The sequence below is a fragment of the Rhinatrema bivittatum genome, chromosome 5 (genome assembly GCF_901001135.1).
Source record: "Rhinatrema bivittatum chromosome 5, aRhiBiv1.1, whole genome shotgun sequence".
Lineage (NCBI taxonomy): Eukaryota > Metazoa > Chordata > Amphibia > Gymnophiona > Rhinatrematidae > Rhinatrema > Rhinatrema bivittatum.
The window spans coordinates 175,908,921-175,927,795 of NC_042619.1; the positions used below are offsets into that span (position 1 = coordinate 175,908,921).

At 43.2% G+C, this 18,875-nt stretch overlaps 1 protein-coding gene across 1 annotated transcript in view; it reads right to left on the reverse strand.

Moving 5' to 3' along the window:
* Positions 1–18,875, reverse strand: part of MYCBP2 (MYC binding protein 2) — a 1,075,853-nt gene that overhangs the window by 40,855 nt on the left and 1,016,123 nt on the right.

Here is an 18,875-nt window from a genome sequence, read left to right on the forward strand (position 1 = left end):
CTTTCTTGAATTCAGACAATGTCCTTGTCTCCACCACCTCCATTAGGAGGCTATTTCATGCATCTATCAACATTTCTGTACATAAATACTTCCTTAGATTACTCCTGAGCTGACTTCCTTTCACCCTCATGGTTCCAGAGTCTCCTTTTTGGTGATAGATCACCTCTTGCACAATGATACTTTGGAGTTATTTAAATGCTTCTCGCAATTCTCTCCATCCCACCTTTTCTCTAGGGCAGTGCTTCTCAATCCAGTCCTCTGGACATACCAAGCCAGTCATGTTTTCAAGATATCCACAATGAATACACATGAGATAGATTTGCATACAATGGAGGCAGTGCATGCAAATCTCTCTCATACATATTTACTGTGGATATCATGAAAACTTAACTGGCTAGCTATGCCCTGAGGACTGGATTGAGAAGCATTGCTCTAGGGTATACACACATTTAGAGCTTTAAATCTGTTACCATATGCTTTACAACAAAGATCATTGACCATTTTAGTAGTTACTCTTTGGACAGACTCCATCCTGTTTATATCCCATTGAAGGTGCAGTCTACAAAATTGTATACAGTATTCCAAATAAGAATTGCACCCCTATACTGTATTGCTCCCTTGGGTTTCTACAGTCCAAATGCATGACCCTGCATTTTTCACCCATTAATTCTTAGCTGCCAGACCCAAAACCATTTCTCAAGCTTTGCTATATCCCTCCTCATGAATTTTGGTTTATATTCCTCCTTTCAGCCACCTCAAAGTGGATTATTTTTAGATACCGTTTTCCACACCTTCCTGAGTGTCTACCCTATTGCAGATTTTGGTATCATCCACAAAAAGACAAACCTTTCATTTTCACTTACATAAATGTTGAAAAGAACCAGCTCAAAGACTGATCCCTGTGGCACACTACTAGTAATGGCCGTCTCCAAGAAATGAGCTCCATTTACCAGTACCCTTTGTCCACCTCCTACTCAACCAGTTTCTAAATCCACTCACTTAAAAAGACCCATACCAAAATTGTTCAGTTTATGCAGAACTGTGAAGGCTTTACTGAAAGCAGAGTTGCTTACCTGTAACAGGTGTTCTCCCAGGATTGCAGGATGTAGTCCTCACATGTGGATGACGTCATCAGATGGAACCCTGTCACGGAATAATTTGTCAAAGTTTCTAGAACTTTGACTGGCACACTGAGCATGCCCAGCATGCCATATTCACTATAGCCACAGGGGTCTCCATTCAGTCTCGTTTGTAGCAAAAGGTGCGAGCAAAAAATAACATGGTTGCGGACCCAACTCCATGGGGTGGCGGGTGGGTTTCGTGAGGACTATATCCTGCTGTCCTGGGAGAACACCTGTTACAGGTAAGCAACTCTGCTTTCTCCCAGGACAAGCAGGATGGTAGTCCTCACATGTGGGTGATTAGCAAGCTACAGGCTAACTCATATTTAAATTGGACCAACAGCATACAACTTGTGTAACAGGCACAACAACTGGTGTACTGTTGGGAAAATGAGGTAGCCTGAAAATCACAGCAGGTGGATGTAGAAGGAGTTGGTATTATACTGGAAATAAGTTCTTCAAGACGGAGTGGCCAAAGGCAGAGTCTTGACATCTTTCCTTGTCCAGGCAGTAATGTGCTGCAAATGTGTGGAGAGAGCTCCATGTTGCAGCTTTACAGATGTCAGCAATCTGTACTGAACGGTAGTGTGCTACTGACGTTGCCATTGCTCTTACTGAGTGTGCCTTCACTCGTCCCTGAAGAGGAAGGTCTGCTTTCTCATAACAGAATTCAATACAGTCTGCTAGCCAGTTGGAGAGAGTTTGTTTGCCCACTGCAACTCCCGGTTTGTTTTTATTGAAAGAAACAAAGAGTTGGGTGGATTTCCTATGGACTGCAGTGCGGTCTGCAAGTGCACGTTTACAGTCCAAGGTGTGTAAAACCCTCTCACCCTGGTGAGAGTGGGGCCTTGGGAAAAAGGTGGGTAAGACTATAGACTGATTCAGGTGATAGTCTGTTACCACCTTGGGAAGGAATTTAGGGTGAGACTGAGTACCACTCGGTCATGGAGGAACCTTGTATAGGGTGAGTATGTGACAAGTGCTTATAACTCACTAACCCTTCGAGCAGATGTAATGGCTACTAGGAAAAGAACTTTCCATGTAAGAAATTTAACATCACAGGAGTGCAAAGGCTCAAATGGGGATTGCATGAATCTTGCAAGTACTACATTTAGGTCCCATTTGGTAACTGGTGGCCGTAGAGGGGGCTTAAGTTGCAGTAGGCCCCTCACAAAGCGACTCATCAGGGGTTGCGCCATTATTGGGGCATCCCCTACTCCCTTGTGGTATGCTGAAATGGCACTGAGGTGTACCCTCACCGAGGAAGTCTGGAGACCAGAGTCTGAAAGGTGCCAGAGATAGTCTAATAGGGATGGAGTCGGGCAGGAAAAGGGGTCGATACATTTTTGCATGCACCACGTGGTGAATCTATTCCACTTAGGAAGATAGGATTTTCGTGTGGAAGGCTTTCGTGAAGCTACAAGCACTTGAGAGACATTAGTTGAAAGGTTGAGGGGTTGTAGGATCAGGCTTTCAACATCCAGGCTGTGAGAGATAGGGTCTGAAGGTTTGGATGGCGTAAAATGCCTTGGTTCTGAGTTATGAGATTTGGCGCTGTGCCCAGGCAAATTGGATCTCAGATGGAGAGGTTGAGAAGCATGGGAAACCATACTTGGCGAGGCCAGTAGGGGGCTATGAGTATCATTGACCCTTTGTCTTGTTGTAGGTTCATGAGAGGTTTGGCTATCAGTGGTATCAGGGGATACACGTATAGGAGGCCTGTGTTCCAGGGGCGAGCGAAGGCGTCCATGGCTAACGTGTTTTGTTGCCTGTGCAGGGAGCAGAATTTGTCCACTTTGTGATTCAGTTTGGATGCAAAGAGGTCGATTGTTGGTTGACCCAGTGTTGGAAGATTTTGCTTGTTACCACAGGATCCAGAGACCACTCGTGGGGAAGGAAATGTTGACTGAGGCGATCCGCTACTACGTTCTGCATGCCTGCCAGATAAGTGGCCCGGAGATGCATGGAGTGTGCAAGGGCCCAGGCCTGTGCAGCTTCTTGGCAGAGGAGATAAGAAACTGTTCCTCCCTGTTTGTTCAAGTACACACTATAACTGTGTTGTCTGTCTGTATGAGAACAATCTTGTGTGAAAGGCAGTCCTTGAACGCATATAGAGCATAACGTATGGCTTGAAGGTCTAGGAAGTTGATTTGAAATTTTGTTTAGAGTTGTGTCCAAGTACCTTGAGTTTGAAGGTTGTTCACATGAGCTCCCCAACCCAAGTTGGATGCGTCTGTGGTTAAGGTGACTTGAGGTACTGGTTGCTGGAAGTGTAGACCTGTTAGAAAATTAGTTCTGTTTGTCCATCATAGAAGTGACAGGTGCAGTTGGTCGGTGATATGGATCAGGGATGAAAGAGGTTGAGTGGCTTGAAGCCAATGAGATTTCAAAGTCCATTGAGTTATTCTCATGGCTAGCCTGGGTATAGGAGTGACGTGGACCGTGGAAGCCATGCGGCCTAGCAACGTGAGGAATTGATGGGCTAAGGCTGTTTTCTTTGTGCACAGAGATGTAGCTAGTTTGGAGAGTATGTCTGCGTGGTCGTGTTGTTCAAATCTGCTCCGATGAAGGTAAGGAGGTGAGATGGATTCAGGTGGCATTTCTGGTAATTGATGAGAAACCCCGAGTGTAGCAGATTGATAGTGAGCTTTAGAGCATTGAGAGCTCCTTGCTTGGATTGGCACTTGATTAGCCAGTCGTCCAGGTAAGGAAACACATGTATGCTGTTTTTGCGTAGATGGGCGGCAGCTACTGCTAGGTATTTTGTAAATACACAGGGTGCCGAGGCAAGTCCGAAAGGCAGAACCCGGTACTGAAAATGTTGATGCCCCACTATTAAACGCAGGTATTTGCGGTGATGTGGGGATATGACAATGTGTGCATAGGCATTTTGAAGATCCAGAGAACAGAGCCAGTCTCTTTGTTGTAGAAGCGGAAGCATGATGCATAGAGACACCATCCTGAATTTTTCTTTTTGCAGAAATTTGTTGAGATTGAGGAGGTCTAGGATGGGGCGGAGGCCGCCTGATTTCTTTGGAATGAGAAAATAGTGGGAGTAGAACCCTCTGCCCTGCTGTGCCAGGGGAATGGCTTCCACAGCCCTGGTGCTCAGTAGGGTGGACAGTTCTGACTCTAGAAGAGTTGTGTGATCTCTTTGGATCCACAGTGGATTGGGTGGTGAATCCGGGGGTACCATGAGGAAATTTAGATGGTATCCCTGGGTATGATGGATATTACCCATTGGTCTGTTATAATGAGGCGCCAGTTATCTATGAAGTGATGTAGCCTACCTCCTACAGGTAAGTCTCGTCTTGGATTCATGGAGTGGCTGCTGTTCTCTGGAAATGTTTCAAAATCCAGAGGCTGGGCCAGTTTACGGGACTGGTTGAGATCTGGACGTTTTGGTCTGACGTGTATGTCCTCTTTGAGGTGGTCTGGTTGGTCTCACGCGAGATGTAGGTGGGTAGTACTTGTGTGAGTGATAAAAAGGCTTTCTGGGATTCCTTCTCGTGGTTTTTCGAGCAGAGGAGAGAGCTTCAGCAGTGACTGTGGAAAGCTGACGCAGGGTCTTGCGAGGATCCATCAATTGAGCCACTGCGACCTGTATCTTGTTGCCAAAGAGATTATCTCCAGTACACGGGAGATCAGCGAGCTTACCCTGGACTTCTGGCCTTAAATCAGAGGCCTTAAGCCAGGCCCATCTTCTGGCACTGATTCCTGTTGCTGATAAACGAGACGTCGTCTCAAAGGAATCATATGCAGCTCGGACCTCATGTTTCCCTGCCTCAAGGTCTTTTTGGAGAATGGCAGTGAGGTTCTCCTGTTGTTGTTGGGGGAAGGAGTCTATCATCTCTTGGATTTGTTTCCATAGATTCCTCTGGTTTGTGTCATATATAACTGATAAGCAGCTATGCGTGACACTAACATAGAACCACATAATTGACACAATACCCACAGCAGCACTAAAACCACTAAATCAAATGATTGCACCACTTATTGTCAACATCATTAATTTATCATTACAAGAAGGATCTTTTCCTGACATACTAAAAGGAGCCATTATTAAACCTATTAAAAAGAAAAAAAAATCTGGATTCAGCGGTTTTAAATAATTACAGACCAGTATCAAATTTACCTTTCATGGCTAAATTAATCGAAAAGTCAATACAAATTCAGCTCACCGAACATTTAGAAAGTAATATCATATTATATCCATTCCAGAATGGATTTAGGGAACATTTTAGCACCGAAACATTTTTATCATCATTAAAAGAATCTATACTAAGGAGTTTCGATAATGGACAACAATATCTCCTGATTTTACTTGACTTATCCTCAGCATTCGATACAGTGAATCATGTAATTTTATTTATAGGCTTAAGGAAACTGGACTCAGCGACACAACCATTTCATGGTTTGAATCATATTTACAGAACTGTTTTTATCAAGTACAAATAAATAATAAACTCTCGGAAAAAATTAGATTAGACACCGGAGTACCACAGGGATCAGCACTTTCAGCCACGCTTTTTAATATTTATATGTTACCACTATGCCATCTTTTAGCGGGTTTGAGGGATTAGTCATTATTTTTATGCAGATGATAATTGACTGAAAAGGTCCGTGACTTGGGAGTAATAATGGATAATGAACTCTGCTTAAAACAACATGTAAAACAAAAAGTTAAAGAAGGATATGGAAAATTAATGATAAAAACGATTAAAACCGCTTTTAAGTCAAAAGGATTTTAGAACCATATTTCAGGCCCTAATATTTGCAAGCATTGACTATTGTAATGCCCTGTTATTAGGTTTACCAGATTTCACCATCAGACAACTACAAATACTTTAGAATACGGCAGCAAGAATACTAACAGGAACCAGAAAAAAAGATCACATCACCCTAATATTAGCTGAACTACACTGGCTCCCAGAAGAATTCCGTTTACAATACAAAGTATTAAGTATATTACACAAATTGATATATGATGAACATGTTAGCTTGCTTAATACCACAATACGACTACATACCCCACAGAGGGCTCCACGATCTGCAAACAAAGGTTTACTGCCAATTCCATCAATAAAAACAGCACGCCTTACACAGGTTAGAGACAGGGCCATTTCACTAGCTGGTCCAAAGGTCTGGAACATAATGCCAACTAATCTGAGATCGCAGCAGGATCATAAGCAATTTAAAAAGGAACTGAAGACATGGTTATATACATAGGCATTCAAGCAAATTGAAGGAGAATCAATAAGCAAATAAGTTATATTTTATAATGTTTTTAGGAATTATACTGTTATTGGATTTTACTTTATTTTTAGTGATTGTTTCTAAATTTTGAAGAATTTTAAGTTTATTTTGATATTAGTATTTGGTTATTTTATGATTTAGTTTAATTTTGTTTGCTTGATGATTGCTTTTATATTTTACTATGTGAATTGTAAACCATTGTGATGGCACCCCAAACAACAGTATAGAAAAACTGTCAACTAAATAAATAAGTAAAATAAATAAACCCTGGAAGATTTTACGACTTAGATCGTCCAAAAACCTTTGGTCCTTTCCAGGGGGAGCTGAAGAATGAGGGAGCAATCTCTTGGCCTTCTTTTGTGCAGATTCCACTACCACTGATTGGTGAGGTAGCTGTGGCTTCTGAAAACCTGGAGTGTGCTGGACTAGATATGTTGCATCTGTCTTTCTACTGACTGGTGGGACAGTGCAAGGGTGCTCCTATAGGCGATGTTGCAGATCCAAGAGCACTTCATGAACTGGAATGGCCATAATCTCCTTGGGGGAATCCACAAATTGAAGGACTTCTAACGCCTTGTGATGGTGTCCTCTTTGGTGACCAGTTCAAAAGGGATGGTTTCGGACATTTCTTTTATGAAGTTATCAAAGGAGAGGTCTTCTGGAGGGGACTGTCTCCTGGAGGAGAAGGCTCTGAGACCAGGTCCTCTATGGAAGTGTCTGTGTCAACATCCTTCCATGGATCATAAGGGGTCTCTGGTTGAGATCCCAAGGGAGGGAGAATGTCTGTTACTCCAGGATGGGCAGGCATCAATGGAGGCCTCGATGGAGGATGCAACGGCATCGACGGGAACTATGGGTGCTTCGATCCCGAGAACCCCGATGGACCTGGAACCGGTTCCGGCATCGATGGAAGCGGAGCTGGAGAAGAACTAGAGTCCATGTTCTCATCCTCAGAGGATCCCGGAATGGATATTGGGGGCTTCGGAGGTCGACTCTGTACCAATGGCACAGGCTGGGTTGGAAGGGCACTGATGAGGGTATCAAGGTGGTCGAGCAACGGTGTAAACATGGATGGCTCCGGTGTCGGTATGGGGACTGGCATCGATGGCAGATGCAGGCTCCGGAAGGCATCGGGGACCACCTGGCGGACAAGGATGTCCAGCTCCTTCCTGGAAGCTGGTATAGGTAGCGCAGCTACAAGGGGAGGCAGGCTAGGTGCTACTGGCACCTCCACAGGATTCTGTGGGGGGCTCAGTACCCGGCACCGATGCAGGTGGGGAATACCTTGGGTGCAGAGGAGGATGGAGGCTCCTCTCCCCGGGCCCTGTTCGTAACTGGCTCAAAAGCCATTGAAGCTGATGTGGTGTTAGTGCCGGCACGAGTGTGGAATCGCGCTGGTGCCGGTGACGATGTTTCCCTCGGTGCTCAGTCCGGTCCTTCTCGGGCACCGAGGAAGACGCTACCAATGCACTGGATGGCGTCGTGACGGACGGTCACCGTCCCCTTGCTGCTCCTGGCAAGGTTTTTCGATGGAGGAAGATTTTCCTGCCGGTGATGAATGGACAGAAGTGGATGGAGTTAGTTTTATTTTGAAAAGAGACTCCATTTTGTCCAAACGGGCATGCCTGCCCTTCAGGGTCATTTGAGCGCAGCTAGGATACAGATGTACATCGTATGATGGGCCGAGGCATAGCACACAGACATCGTGTGCGGACACTATGGGCACTTTCTTTTTTGTAATTAAAGTTTTTTATTGAAAGTGTGCAAAAAACATACAACTGTAGCATGAACGAATAAACCATGAACAATAAAGGCATGTTATCAAAACAATAGATATCGTTCCATTGACATATCAATGTGCAACAACTCTCTTATCTGCAATATCCCCTCCCGCCCACCCCTCTCCCACCCTACCATCTGCTGAGGAGAATAAGGAATAAACCGTGTGTAAAGAGTTCACAGGCAAGGCTGGTTGTTGTGAAGAATATTATGAGAGTGAAAAGGCTCAAAGGCCCTGTTGCGCTTGCCAATCCTTATAAGGCTGCCACACCCTCCGTGATAAGGCCACTTCACTGGCTTTGAAGGAACCAATGCTATCATGCAACAGACTAAGGGTCTGCAGGCGGCCATGAATTTTCTCAAAAGCAATAGGACCAGGCAATTTCCATTCCAAGGCAATCTGGCATTTAGCAGCTGAGATAATATAAGTAGCCAGTTTTCCCTGAAGTGCTGGCAAATCAAACGGCATATTCAGTAACACCTGTTCAGGTGTGAGAACTATCTCACTCCCCAATACCTCTTGAAGGAGGGAAGTCAAGTCAGCCCAAAATTGCGTTAAATCACTATGGGCACTTTCTGAAGCCCGTCGCCATAGCGAAAAAAGGGGCCGCGAAATGGTCGGTGGCCTGTGGGTACCGACATCAAGGTAACAGGAACCGACCGGAGACGGTGGAAGATTACCCACCGAGCGTCAGGAAACGGTGTCGCGATGGGAGCCCCCTATGAGGGAACTTTTTAAAAGAAGATAACTTCAAGTTTTTCCGTAAGGAAAAGTGATGAGAAAATTCTCACAGAGCTCCTAACCGCGAGGCAAACTACAGCACGGAAAAAAAGAGACTGAAGGGAGACCCCTGTGGCTATAGGGATTATGGCATGCTGGGCATGCTTTAGTGTGCCAGTCAAAGTTCTAGAAACTTTGACAAAAGTATTCCATGACAGGGCTCCGTCTGATGTCGTCCTCCACATGTGAGGACTACCATCCTGCTTGTCCTGGGAGAAATCCCTGAACACTACATCAAATGCTCTCCCCAATTCAACACTCTAGTCACTCAGTCAAAGAAATTGATCAGATTGGCCTGACAAGACTTGCCTCTGGTAAAACGATGCTGTCTTGTGATCCTTTGGATTCCAGAAACTGCACTATCCTGTTTTATAAATTTCATAGTTTCTCTGTCCCCCCCAGACATACACATTTTTATAGTGGAAATAACACTAAAAACATTGCCATATTTTTCAGACAATACCAGAAAAAGATAATTTAATGTACTGAAGATTAGCATCAGTTCTGCTATTTTTCCCTGTTGCATGCTTCCTGCATTGTGTTCCGTGTTGGTGCTAAGCCACACCCTCTGACATAATCAAGAATGGCTCCTCAAAGTGTTTCCCATGGCAAAGCTGGAGGGGCACATGCATGAAAGAGTACAACTAAGAAACATGCTCCTTTGTGTGTTTCTTTGTGCATGCAAGAGTGCAAGGTTATATATGCAGTATTATATATCCGAACACTTGTCATAATTATAGCATTTACCTGTCCTTATACATCAAAGAGGCTTTGCCTTGTATTTAGCTGGTTTACTATAGCCTTATGGTTGGCATAATCTTATATTTGACATTATGTTTAGGAAAAATGAAAATGTTAATTAGTCAAGTTTAAAAGATGTGTTTTAATTGTTTTTAGTGGAACCAACTTTTTTTTTTTTTTTTTTTTTAATGCTGATGGCTTAATTCCTGTAATATTCAATCACTGGTGGTTGGCTTGTCTTCCAGGTTCCAGGAAAAGGTTTAATAGGCAGTGATCATTACTCTATCCACAAAGACTTCCCCCGAAGTGTTAGATATATCAATGCCTGATCAGTGAGAGGGTGAAAAGTAAATACATAGTTAATTTCTCAACTTTGCCCGGATCAACCAGTCATCCAAGTACGGGTGCACCAGGATTCCCTCTTTTCTCAACACTGCTGCTACGACCACCATAATCTTGGAAAATGCTCTGGGGGTGGTGGCCAGGTCAAAGGGCAGTGCCCGGAACTGATAATGGCGACCCAGTACTGCAAAGCGGTGATGTTCTTGCCAGATTGGAATATGTAGATAGGCCTTGGATAGGTCCAGGGAGGTTAAGAACTCTCCTGATGTACAGCCATTATCATGGAGTGTAGGGTTTCCATGCAGAAATGAATCACTTGTAGATGTCGATTGACACGCTTGAGGTCCAGGATGGGGCAAAAGGAAACTTCCTTCTTGGGTACGATGAAATAGATGGAATAACGCTCCATATTTTCCTGGGGCGCAGGTACTGAGATTATAGCCCTCATCTTGAGAAGCCTAAAAGGGTAGTCTCTGAGAGGCAAGATGGCCACCATGTGAGAAGCTGGGCAGGAACACTCCGATTCTGAATTGCCTGGAAAGCTTATTTACCTAAAAAATAATGCCTCATACTAAGAGGAAAGCAAGGGTAAGGGAGATAATAACGTAGTCCCCCTTACCCGAGTTGATTCAATCAAGAATTAAGACTTTTTTTGCCCAACCTGTGAACTTGATGGCGGTGGAGGGAGCTGCTGCAGAGGAAGGCGCAGAGCGGGCGTCGAATCTGCTGGCTGACCACATCTCGTTGAGTCCCGGCGCACCAAACACCCCACCCCCCCCTTTCAACTGTGGAGGAAGCAGAGCGGGACCCAGGTTTGGGGAGTCGAGAGAAGCAGATGAGAGGACCTGCAGCCCTCGGCGATGTGAAAAGAAAGGTTAAAATAAGAACTGTTGGTGAGAAAACAGCTAAGCCAGAAAATTGATTTTCTTCGGGAGAATCTGTTGGTGCCACAGAAGAGGATGAAGAAAACCTGTGGGTAGAGATTAGGAACTTACCAGCTATGGGAAAAGAACCTTCCAAACAACTTATGGAATTATTACCTCAGATGGTGAAGCCAAAGGTAATAACTTTAGATTCACTATTGGAAGGGGGGGGGGGGGGGTGTTTAAAAGATTTAGAGGTAGCAATCATAAATTTGACAAAAATAACACTGGAAACAAATCAACATTTCCATAAGATTGAAACTAATATAAATGATCAAGAGACAAAAATAGAACAAATAATGACAAGAGTTGAAAAACTCGAGGAAACTCAACATGAAATAATAAGAGTTGACGATATCAATATAAAGAAAATTGAAAATATGGAAAATTTGGGGAAGTATTCCAATTTATGAATTTTGAACTTCCCATATCTGGAAATAATCTCCCCCTTAGAGATGTTTAAAAAATACCTCTTACAAATACTGGAACTGCCTACAGAAATATTACCTGTGTTTAATAAGATATATTATCTACCAGAGAGAGAAAAAGTGAAAATCAACAAAATCTACAGTTAGAAGAAAATGTGAATCTATCACAATTTTTGGAATTATCATCTGACTCAACTATAATGACAAGAAGAACACTATTTGTATCATTTACCTTGATATCAGATAGAGATATGGTGTTTAGATTATTCATGCAGAATAGGTTAAAAACATTTCATGGTGAAAAGATATGGATATATCCTGATCTATCAAGAACTACACAGAAGAGAAGAAAAAAATTTATTTTAATGAAATCTGAAGTTGTAATGAGAGGAGGAAAATGTATTGTTAAATATCCCTGTAAATGTATATTAACATATATGGATAACAAATATGTGTTCTTTGATCTATTAGATCTACGTACGTTTTTGGATGGTCACCCACCAGCGATAGCTGTTTAGGTTTGATGCAATATATGTAAAGTTCACAGATATCACTAGTGAGCCAATAAGTAATTATTGTGAAATTTCTTTTTCTTTGACCGCTTTTTATACGCCCCTATCTTCAAATTACTTATAAAATATTTAGTAAGATAAAGAAATCTGGAAAGAATGATTTCCGAAGTAGAATTGTTTAAAAGAATGAATATGGATATGTTATATAAGCAATGTTGATGTACTGAATGAAAATGAATAAAAAATAAATAAAAAAAAAACCCAGGGTAGTCTCCACTCACAGCTGCCTACGCTGGGAGCGGCAAGGAGATATCACGAATATGTCCAGAGGGGCGCTGCGAAATTCCAGTGCATATCCTCGTATGACCTCCAGTACACATTTGACAAAAGTGATCTCGACCCACCATTGGTAGAAGAGGGACAAGTCAACCCCCTATCTTCTTGTTCTGAAGATGGGTTGGCAAAATATCATTGGGGGGTTTGGGACGAACCTGAACCCAAGCCTGACCCTCTCTTGGGCTGCCGACTCCGAAAGGACTGATACCTCTGAAATGTCGAGTTTCTGTAGGGGTGAAAACATTGGGAGCCCCTGGATCGACCCGTCATGGGCGAGGGGCATTGTAACTTCTTTCTCTTATCTTCTGGTAACCAGGGTACTGAAGATTCACCCCAATCACTGGCCAGCTTTTCCAATTCGCTTCCGAACAGGAGGGATCCTTTAAAGGGCATCTTTGTGAGATTTGCCTTGGAAGTTGTGTCTGCTGATCAATTCCGCAGCCATAGCTGTCTTCTGGCTGCCACCACCGAGGCCACTCCTCTGGTCGAGATACAGAATAGGTCCGAGCTCGTGTCAACTAAAAAGACGACTGGTTCCATAACTGCCCTGGAATATGCCCCCGAGTCATTCACTTCCTGAGAGAGGAGCAGGCATGATTGAGCTACCAGAGTACAACAAGAAGCAATCTGTAAGGTCATTGACAATGCGTCAAAGGCCTGTTTAAGGATGGACTCCATCCCCCTACGTGCACATCCTTTAAGGCTGCTTCTCTCTCCACTAGGATAGTTGTTCGCTTAGAGATGGCACAGACCAGCGAATCCACTTTAGGGAAATGCAAACGTTCTCTTGCTGCCGGATCCAGTGGGTACAGAGCTTCTAATATTCGTCCACCTTTAAAACTTGCTTCTGGGGCATCCCATTCCAGGTCAATCAACTCCTGGATGACTTCCAATATTGGAAAGTAGCAAGAGGCTTTCTGTAGGGAAATAAGAATGGGATTCCTCTTTGGTTCTGCCATAGAGTCCGCCCCAGGAATTCCCAGCATCTTCAGGGTCTGGGAAACCAGGACTGGCAATTCGTCTCTATGGAAAAACCGTAACATGGTCCAATATGATTCTAAACCAGGGGAATTTCCCCATCTTCCAAGGAATCTGGATCCTCTTCTTCGTCCAAGCCATCTGGGTCCCTGTCAGGGATATCCTTGGTGAGTCGAGGCATGCCTCATTGTCTGCCGGTAAGACTGGGAGAGGGAGAGCTTACTGGCTGAGGTTCCGTCCAGACAGGGGCAAGTGAGGAAGCAGACTGTGCCTGTACGAAGACTTAAAGGCTTTGAAAGAATTCCACCTAAGCGAAGGTGGCCAGGTCCATACCTAGCGCAAGAGGGGTACCGGGGTAGGTGCTGCTAAATTTCCCTCTCCCATGGATGACCTAGTTCCAGGGTTACTCAGCTCCGGGGAACTTCCAGTTAAGGCTGTGGATGATCCATCCTCTGAATGGGAGGAGCCAGGCGTAGCAAAGTCTGGGGAGACCAGCTCAGACTGTGCAGCCCTAATATGACAAGCAGCATAGAGAAAGATGCTTATGTTTCTTTGCTGCCGGAGCCATTGTCGACGGTAACTGCGTGTTCAGATGGCTCGTGATTAAAATTTTATGTGCACAGATTTCAGGTGCCTACATGGGCTGAAGTGAGGCGCCTGCACAGCCCGTGCGCCTGGCTTTACGTGTATTCTGTGCCTAGTAAGTTGTGCGCATATGTAGGCGTGTGACATTATACCCACAGCCTGTGCAGGGTATTATGCAAACAGCGCATGTGCAGAGCTGACACGCATTGCACTTACTGAAGCTCTATGGTGGACAATACAAGCAAAGAAACACATACATGCAAGATGGCGTCGCCGCGGCCTACCACACGATGTGTCGACCAAGCCTAAAGTGGGGCCTAGCCCACCAGGGAGCTGCTCAACCTGCTTGGAAGGCCACTTACCCCTTACCCCAAGGCCACTTCCCCTTACCCCAACGGGATCGGGATCATTGGTATGGAGCGCCGAGCAAGGAGACTGGAGGAAGTCTTACCTAAACCCCTCCAACGTCACTGCTTCGGGAGGAAATCCTCTTTTCTTTTTTTTTTTTATACTTACCTGGGCTCAGCACAGAGATGGTCTCCGGTTGCAGCGGGAGAGGGCTTTGGCCATCACCACCATTCTCAGCTTCCTGCACCCGCTGCTTTTCATCTACTTCAGCAGCAAAGTCCACACCGGAACCAGCTGCCAGACCAAGGCACACCTCTGAGGGATCTCGGAAATCACCTCAGGAATTCTCAACTGGGAGAGGAACCTTTAGGTATCACTGCAGGAGAGTGGGGCTCAATCTTTTCTCCAATTTAAAGGTAGAATTTCTTCTTCCAAAGTGTCCAGCGATCCCCATAGGGAAAGCATGTTCACATCTGCTGGAGATGGAGAAATACTGAAGGGGGCTGAGGTCACTGCAGGGTGTATCTAGGGTGACGTCAGCTTTGAAACCTGATTCCGTCTCCATCTACTGGCAGGGGAGCATAAACCCATTGGTCCTGAGTCCATTTGGCTACTCGCTAGGAAATGTTTTAAATGATTTGAAAAATGATTAATGTTGCAAGTTTTATTACACAATGGCGAAGAATATCAAAACTATTCAAAAATATTTCAAAAAAGAAAACTGGCACAATAACACATTTATCAATTACCCATGTCAATCATTCTCATTCATACCACTTTTAAATACAATGCATGTTATCAATGCAAGAATAGTTATGAAGAATCTTTTCCCCTGAGGAAGCCTGGATGGTGAACAGAGGTCTTTGTAGGGACAGAGAAAATACAGGATATAGCAGAAGCAGAACAGAGATTAGAGAAACATCATTGGAATAACAGTCCTGTGAAACAATTACAAAGTATCCTTTTCTTGTGGACTGAGAATCAACTGTATTCCCTTTTTAATGAAGATATCTTCCATGTGACTTATTTCCAATTCACAAAGTACCTTTCTTGAAGTCCAGCTCTATTGCAAGTGTCTCATTGTTTCATTACAAGCACTTTGTATATATTTTGACAATGTTTTATGTTGATATTTATTTTATTTTATTTATTTAAAATTTTTATATACCGGCATTCATGTTGCAAACACATCATGCCGGTTTACATATAACAGGGGTGTACAGTAAACAATTCAATAACCTATTTGTGTAGAAGGAAGCAGTTACAAATAACAAGGTAATAGAACTGGGAGGAGAGAAGAAAAGAAAGAGAATAACATTAGGTATAGGTATTTACATTAGTAATAACATTTTTACATGTGGAAGTGGTAGAATCTGGCTGAATAGAATTAATCGGTGTCCGGGAAAGCTTTTTTAAACAGCCAGGTCTTAAGTCTCTTCCTGAAGGTTGGGAGGCTGGGCTCCTGTCTAAGGTCCGGTGGGATGGAGTTCCATAGAAGGGGGCCGGCTGTTGAAAAGGCCCGATCTCTCAAGGTAATGTGTTTGGTAGTTTTGGCTGGGGGCACTTGAAGAGATCCTCTGAGTGTGTCTCTTGTTGGTCTGGAGGAGTTATAAATTTGGAATGGGACTTGTAAGTCGAGTGGGGTGTGTTGATGGATGGTTTTGTATATTATGGAAAGAGATTTGTAGAGGATTCTAAAGTGAACAGGCAACCAGTGGAGATCTTTTAGGATTGGAGATATATGGTCCCTCCTCCTGGAGTTTGTCAGTAATCTTGCCGCAGCGTTTTGTAACATCTGGAGGGGTCTAGTATAGGAGGAAGGTAGGCCCAGAAGGATAGAGTTACAGTAATCGATCTTAGAAAAAATGATAGCTTGTAGAATGGTTCTGAAGTCCTGAGTGTGGAAGAGTGGTCTAATTCTTTTCAGAACTTGGAGTTTGTGGAAACAGTCCTTGGTGGTTCTGTTGATGTAAACTTTAAGGTTCATCCGGTTATCAATTAATACTCCTAGATCTCTCACCTGTGTAGTAGTTGGGATAGTTGGAGGATTAGAGATGGCATTATTATCTGGGGAGATGAGAAGCAGTTCTGTTTTAGAGGAGTTTAAAACTAGGTTTAGGTTAGCCAGGAGATGTTTAATTTCGAAGAGACAGTTTTCCCAGTGAACCAATGTTTTTGTGTAAGATTCTTTAATGGGTATCACGATCTGGATGTCGTCGGCGTAGAGGAAATGTTTGAGGTTAAGGTTGGAGAGGAGTTGGCAGATAGGTAAAAGATAAATGTTAAAGAGTGTAGGTGACAGTGAGGAGCCCTGGGGGACACCTATGGATGCGTCCATTCGTGAAGATTCTTTGTTCTGTATCTTAACCTTGAAGCCTCTGTTGGAGAGAAAAGATTTAAACCATGAGAGAGCTGTGCCTGAGATACCTATAGAAGCCAGAATGGAAGTGAGAATGGAATGATTGACCGTATCAAAGGCGGCTGATAGGTCCAGTAGAATTAAGAGGAAGGATTGGCCTTTGTCAAGGCCCATTAATATGAAGTCAGACATGGAGATGAGGAGGGATTCTGTGTTCAGTGACTTGCGAAATCCGTATTGTGATTGGAATAGGATTTTGTTTTCTTCTATGTATTCGGAGAGTTGAGTATTGACAACTTTTTCTAGAATCTTGGCTATGAATGGGAGATTGGCGATGGGACGGAAGTTGTTGGGGTCTTTAGGATCCAAGTTGGGTTTCTTGAGTAGAGGTTTGATGGAGGCCAATTTGAGGTCGTCAGGATATAGTCCTTGGGAGAGTGAGCAGTTTATGATGTCCGACAAGGTTTTAGCGATGGAGTCAGGGATGGCCAGGAGCAGTTTGGTGGGGATAGTATCCAAAGGATGGGAGGAAGGTTTCATTCTTCTTATAAGAGTTTGTATCTCTAAGATAGAGATGGGTTCAAGTGTTTCCAGACCATTGTTGTTGAGGGATGATTGTTGAAGAGACTGGTAAAGAGCAGGGTCGGTGGGATTAGAAGGCAGATGAGTTAGAAGGCTGTTGACTTTGTTGTGAAAATGAAGAGCAAGTTCTTCAGCTTTGGGTTGTGCTAGGTCGTTGGGAATCTCCTGTGGGATGATTTGGGTGAGATTGGAGACATAGGCGAAGAGGGCTTTTGCGTCGAAGATTAAGTGGTGAATCTTGGATGCATAGTAGTCCCTTTTGGATTTAGAGGTAGTTGACTTGTATTGATGGAGGGTGGCTTTGTAGATGGATCGTGTATTGGTGCTTGGGGATTTGCGCCAGTCGCTCTCTTTCTGTCTTAGATTTTGTTTTAGCTTTCTTAGTTCTTCCGTGAACCATGGTTGTCTTTTGGAGGCGTTTGGGAGTGATTTTTTGGTTGCTAGCGGACATAGCTTGTCGGCTATGGAATCTGTGATGGCTTTCCAAGAGCGGAGAGCTGTGTTCGGGTTTGAGAGATCAATGGATGGAAGTTGAGAGGCTAGGTGGGAGCTGAGGTCTTCTGTAGAGCAGGATCTTCTGTATGGGAAAGATGGTGAGGGCCCTTTGGAGGTGGAGGGTTTGTTCAATGAGAATGCGGTTGAGATAAGTGAGTGATCAGACCAAGGGACCTTCTTGCTTTTGAGGCGTGAAGAATGTTTGATGCCTGGGTTAATAAAGATAAGATCCAGCGTGTGGCCTGCTTTGTGTGTGGGTTTGGTAACTAGTTGTTTGAAACCCAGGGCTGAGAGGGCAGAGAGAAAGGATTCACAGCTGGATGATGGGGTAGGATTGTCCACATGCAGATTAAAATCTCCTAGGATAATTGCTGGAGCGTCCAGTTTGATGAGGGTTGTGATTATAACATGATATCTATACATGTTATAAATGCATAACAATACAGAGAGTTTAGAAGCAGTGTGAGGAATGATTCACTAGGGCAATTGATAAATATATGTATGTGTTATTGTGCCAATTTTATTTTTTGAAATATTTTTTGAATAGTTTTGATATTCTTTGCCATTGTGTAATAAAAACTTGCCACATTAATCATCTTTCAAATCATTTAAAAGATTAGTGATGTTACTTACCCTATTTTAGGGTTCTCTGACATATTTATATCTTTATATAAAGAAATTCCCAAAAAGGAAAAGATGCACTAATGTGAAAATATTAAAAAAATGTCTTTATTCAAAAAATAACCATGTTAAAATAAATGAGCAATGCTTGCTATATCAAGTTCTATTTATTTAACATTTATTTATTTAACATCTTTTATATACTGTCCCTCAGAATCTATTGGAACGGTTTACAACAAATAATAATTAACATATCATATATAAAATTAATTAACATACAGTATAAAACTTATGACTAAACTTTTCCAGCTAAAATTACCCATTAAAATGTTATAAAATATACGACACTCCAAATTCTTCTTCAGTGTGTAAAATATATCTAAAATCCTAATAAAATTTTAAAATAAAGTTTGATTCAGATTCAACCTCCTCCCCCTTTCTGCTTCCATTCAACTAGTGTACAACAGTTATTAACTTATTCTGTATACGCTTTTGTAAAAAACCAGGTTTTAAGTTCCCGTTTAAACTTTTTAAAATTTTGTTCTAGTCTTAGCGGAGCTGGGAGTGAGTTCCATATTCCTGGGCCAGCCAACGATAGGGCTCTTTCTCTAACCTGATTAAGATGTGCTGACTGAACTGTTGGTAGGGAAAGCAAACCCTTATTCGCTGAGCGCAGATTCCTTTGGGG